Below are 6,000 nucleotides of genomic sequence, written 5' to 3' on the forward strand. Positions count from 1 at the left end.
TATGTTCTTCAGCGTCGAAAGAAAGATATCCTTGTTCTGCTTCATCAAGATGAATTTAGCTGGTTGAAACTTGTCATTTTCATCAGGCCAAGTCTCTCCACGATTCTCCAGGCTCGTAAATCTTTTCTAGCTGCGAGACGATCTTTAGACTTTTCAGCTTTGTTGAGCAACGTATATAGCACATTATCGCACATATTTTTTACAATGTGCATAACATCCAAGTTGTATCATAACAAATTAGATTTCTAATAAGAAAGAGAGAAAAATATGCTTCTCTTCCGCCATTGCATAGGTTGCGCATTAGATGTCCCACAAGATCATCATCCCAGTCGTTTGGAATCCACATTCTTACCAAACTTGACATTAACATCTTCTAACCGCCGCAAAATATCCACACCAGACAAAGTAATAGGAGAATCTCTCTTCTCCTGTTTTCTATCAAAGCGAATCTGTTGCAATCTAAATCTGTGCTTGGAATCGAGGAACCGTCAATGTCCTATGAAGCACCACTTGCAACTGTGTGGAAGGCGACATGGGACGGAATCAAAATTGCACTTAAGACAAGCCAACCCAGTATGCACGTTCCAGCCGGACAAAGTTCCCAAACCAGAAAAATCACTTATTGTCCACATTAAGGCTGTACGGAGATTGAATAGTCTCTTGTTATATGAGTCATATGCCTCAACACCATTCATCCACAGATCGATCAATTTGTGTATTAACGGTTGCAGGTATACGTCTATATCATTTGCCGGTGCTTTCTTGCCAGGAATGATCATGGAAAGTAAAAAGGAGCTCTGGTTCATGCACATCGAAGGTGGTAAATTGTATGGAATTAACACCACCGGCCAGATACTGTAACTTGTGCTTATGTTTCCGAAGGGATTGAAACCATCAGTTGCTAACGCAAGACGTACATCTCTAGGATCACTGGCAAAGTCTGGAAATTTCGCATCAAATGTTTTCCACACCTCTGAATCTCGTGAGTGCCTTAACCTGCCATCTGGATTTTCCTCAGTCACATGCCACCTCATGTGCTAAGCCATTTTTGATGACATATACATTCTTTGCAACCGCAGTTTCAAAGGAAAGTATCTAAAGAAATAATGTATTAAAAATTTCAAATATTGAATATTTAAATATTGAACAAGTAACATATTATAACCAATTGTATTGAGAATTTCAAATATCGAATATTTAGAGATAGAACAAGTAACACATTATAATAAATTGCACATGAGCATTTTGGCTGGTTTCTTCTTCTGCTTTTTCCCTTCCGTACCGACTTATAGCGAGACGTCTTACATCTCGTACAAATCTCCTTATTTACATCATCTCCCTAGTACAATATACAGCCGTTTGGGCATGCATCTATCTTCTTATAGTTCAACCCAAACTTGTTAATAATCTTCTTTACTTCATAAAAAGATGGAGGGAATTCAGCCTGACGAAAAGCATCTCCCAGTAATTCCAACAGCATGGACATCGCCTTGTCAGTCATATCACACAAGGATTTGATATGATATAACCTCACTAAGATTGACAACTTAGAATACTTTGTGCACCCAGAATAAAGAGGCTTGTCAGTTTCGCTCATGAGGTCAAAAAATTTCTAAGCAATTTGGTTTCTAAGAAACTTTGGTTGAGGTCCTCTACTTCATCTTTGTTGGGATCCTCACTTTCGTGAATGCCAAAAGCATCACGCACAGCATCGTTCACGCCATCGGCTTCATCTACTGGAACTCCTATCCGTGAAACTATTGGAACTGACTCAGCAACCATATCTGGTTGTTCCCCATGTAGTTGCCAAAATACATACTCTCCCGGGAAGGGCTTAAAGATCAAATGTTCTCTAACAATATCTCTGGGATGCCACTTCTTGAAATTACATTTAGGACATGGACACTGAATCTTACCATTTACGGCGGTATTGGTGAAAGCAAAATCCAAGAAATAGTTTAGACCATATGACATAGGAAGCTCAAAGAGAAGTTAAAATGAATTTCAGATGGAGTTCTTCAACTTATAAAGGAGGCTGCCAACGGTTACATAATGGTCAAATTTTTGTAGCGGTTCTAAACCCCTAGAAATTTCTAGCGGTTTTAACAGCTAGAAATTTGAATTCAGGAACAATTCCTAGCAGTTATATATTTTCTAGCGGTTAAAAACCACTAGAAGTTTCCGTGACAATGGTTATATATTTTTTAACGGTTTATAACCGCTAGCAATTCCGAGGGAGGACGAAATTTGTATTTCCGGTGAATGTTCTAGCGGTTAATTAACCACTATAAATTGTTAACATTTTTGTTTATAACCGCTACAAAATATCCGTTAGAATAAATTAATATTTATTATATTACATTTTACAAAAATATTAAAATAATAAATAGGTATTAAAAGGTATCAATAGTATATGTATGCATAAAATTTAAAAAATTCCATGATATGTTAAATATCAAAATACATATTTCAGGAATGAATTTTAATGTTAAAAGAATATATGTTTAGTATGTTTTATATAGTGTAACAATATATTAAGTAATACTTGATATAAATAAAATATAAATAAATAATAAAAGTAAACAAATAAACATAAAATTTAAATAAATATCCACATAAAACATAAGATAATAAAATCCAAATCCAAATAAAATTCTACATAAGGAAAACAGGGAAAATCAGGAGTGAGGGGTAGAAGCAGCATCATCGTGATCGTCAGCCGCTGGATCCTCCTGCTGGTTCTGCTGGGGGTGGGCAGGTAGCTAATCATGCTGGGGCTGGACTGGCTGCTGATCGTGCAGGGGCGGGACTGGTGGCAGGCGTACATCAGGGATCTCAGGAATCGGGATGTTTGGAGTGATAGTGATCACCACATCACGCATAGCTGTAGCAGCTGCCTTCAACTGGTCAAGCTGTGACTGGAACTGATGATCACGCTCCTCCATCCTGGCCTCCATCTCTCCCCTGAGCTCCTGTCGCAGCTTGTCTGAGGATGAGGAACCCGGTTGCTTCGCTCCTGTACTCACCTAAGAGCACCCTGTAGTGTATAAAGGCCAGCGCCACCCGAGCGGGGCAATCTAGTTGGTGTGGGTCCAAGACCAAGCCCGTTAACTCGACCAGGGTGCTGCGCTCAGCCACGACCCGCTATAAGTGAGGCGGTGGGATTCAAGACAGACTCCTGAGACTCACGCAACTCGGCATCGACCTGAGTCATTCGCGCCTATCAAAATTAATATAAATATATTAATTAGTATGAAATAATATTTATATTGTGATATGATATTAATATTTGATTAATGACTTACCGCCATCTCCTCAACCTCATCCGACGCAGGCCCGTCTCGAGGTCTGTACAGAATCGGCCACATCTCGCCATAAGTGGGCGTGCATCCCTGCTCCTGCCGTGTCTTTTCCCTCTATAAATGAAATGAAAGAAATTATTAATTACAAATTAAATACATATACATATTTAACAAATTCTTTTCAAGTACTTACAATCTCATCATAGGTGATAGTAAAGCTCCTGGATCCAGCCCTATGACGTATTGCTTGATGCCTGATGCTCCCAGTATTTCTCTAGAAAGAGCCTGAAACAAAATGTAAAAAATTAAATTAAAATAGTCAAATTGGACAAAAAAATTATAATTAATATAATATTATCATACCATCTAGTCAACCGACATCCTAAAATAAACATAACTCGACCAGTCTTGCTCCGGGACTCCACCAGGTATATCTGCCAGTATCTCCTACAGGGGCCTCGTCCCGTTACCTTTCTTCTCCTACCACAGGTTAGCCCTCCTGTTCTTCCATGTAACCCTCAGTCTCTTGATTGTATCTGCCTTCAACTCCTCTCCCAGTATAAATTTACTCTGTAATTAAAAAAAAAAAAAACAATAAAGTAATTTAAATAAAAAATATATATATTCATTTAACTAATTTCAAAATATTATCAATAAAAATAAATTACAGCAATAACAAATCATAATCAAACCATTAAGTAATTTAAATAAAAATATATTTTCATTCAACTAATTTAAAATTATTATAAGCAATAAATTAATGAAATAAATAACAAATTATAATCAAACAATTAAGTAATTTAAATAAATAAAAAATATATACATTTAACTAATTTCAAAATATTATAAAAAATTACATTGATAACAAATCATAATCAAACAATTAAGTAATTTAAATAAAAATATATATTCATTCAACTATTTAAAAATATTATAAGTAATAAATTAATGAAATAAATAACACATTATTATCAAAAAATAAAGTAATCTAAATAAAAAATATATATTCATTTAACTAATTTCAAAATATCAATAAAAATAAATTACAGCAATAACAAATCATAATCAAACAATTAATAATTTAAATAAAATATATATATTCACTTAAATAATTTAAAAATATTATAAATAACAAATTAACTAAATAAGTAAAAAATTACAATCAAACAATTAAATAATTAAAAAACAAAATATATATTCATTTATTTAAATTAAAAAATTATAAATAATAATTTTATATTACCTTTATCATTTTTCAACCTTGTTGCTTCTTCTCCTGAGTGATTTTCTTCCAATCCTTCACATAAATGGGGAACATGATCCACTGCTGACCAAGAAAGCACACATACTTGTTATAAAGCTGGTCACCTTTCTTGGTCGGTTGGCCAAATTCATTCAGCGGCACAACTACTCGTCCGCTAGTCATCATAGACAGCTTTCTGGCTGTCAGCCTCCTATAAGACTTGTTCCCCTCAGAGTCTGCAAAATTTAATTAAGAAATTAATTATATATTAATGAATTAAAACAATTTCTATATAAATTAAATAGTTACCAAATTTAAAAAAAAATTAAATAAATACTTACCTTCAAAATCCACTTCAAAATCGGTCCGTGTCTAGGAGTAGGACGCTACTCAATATGGGGATTCTCATTCCCCTGAACCTGCTCCTCTCGCTCCTCCTGCTCACTAGCATCACCGTGGGGTTGTTCATCCCTTGAAAAATGAGCCTCCTCAATCTGCTGGATATCATCGTGCTCTATAAAGCTCAGGATATCCTCATCGTTCAGGTTGTAATCATGAATACTCGGGAATAGCTCACCAGCATCATGACCGCCACCACCACAATCCTCGCTGGATCCTGCTCTCTTAGGATCAATCAGCTCCTTCCCTGGTCGACGACTCATCCTAATAATATAGAAAATAGCAATTGGAGTTAAAAAAATATATTTTACAATTAACAATTATTCAAAATAAATAATCATATCAAATAATAATTATTTCTGTTAACTCTAAATAATAATATCAAATAATATTAATTGAAAACAGATATTCCTATATCTAAATTTTCTGTTAACTCATAAAAAAAAACTACTTCTATTAACTCTATAAAAAGTAGCCTACTATAAAAAAAAAATTTCTATTAACTCTAACTAAATTAAGCTAGTCTATCAAAGTTAATATAAAAAATATAATAAAATAAATAAAATAAAGAATAAAAACAAAAATTATTGATAAATAAATTACTATTCTTACATGAAAATATGGGTATGTAACTGGATCTAGATATAATTCGTGGAGAGAATTCAGCAGAGCTCCGTTCAAAATTGGCCAAACAGTGAAAATGAGGCGGTGGGGGTATATATAGGCCGCGATTTTCTAGCGGTTTTAAAGGAACCGCTAGAAACTTCTAGCAGTTTTATTAAAACAACTAGAAATTTCTAGCTGTTACACCTCACCACCCCATGTATTCAGTCACGTGTCACAACTCTTTAGGAAAAATAAAAATTTCTAGCGGTTTCTATTAAAACCGCTAGAAAGTTTGTTGAATTACTAGCGGTTTTTCTAACCATTAGAAAATGAAACGGCGATTTGCATTCTCTAGCGGTTCCATCACCTGAACCGCTAGAAGTTTGGCGCAAACAATTCTGGCGATCACTTTCTAGCGGTTTATCGATCACCGCTAGAAAATTGTGGGGC

The sequence above is a fragment of the Neltuma alba genome, unplaced genomic scaffold (genome assembly GCF_004799145.2).
Source record: "Neltuma alba isolate B1F8T4 unplaced genomic scaffold, ASM479914v2 tig00013034_pilon, whole genome shotgun sequence".
NCBI classification, from domain to species: domain Eukaryota; kingdom Viridiplantae; phylum Streptophyta; class Magnoliopsida; order Fabales; family Fabaceae; genus Neltuma; species Neltuma alba.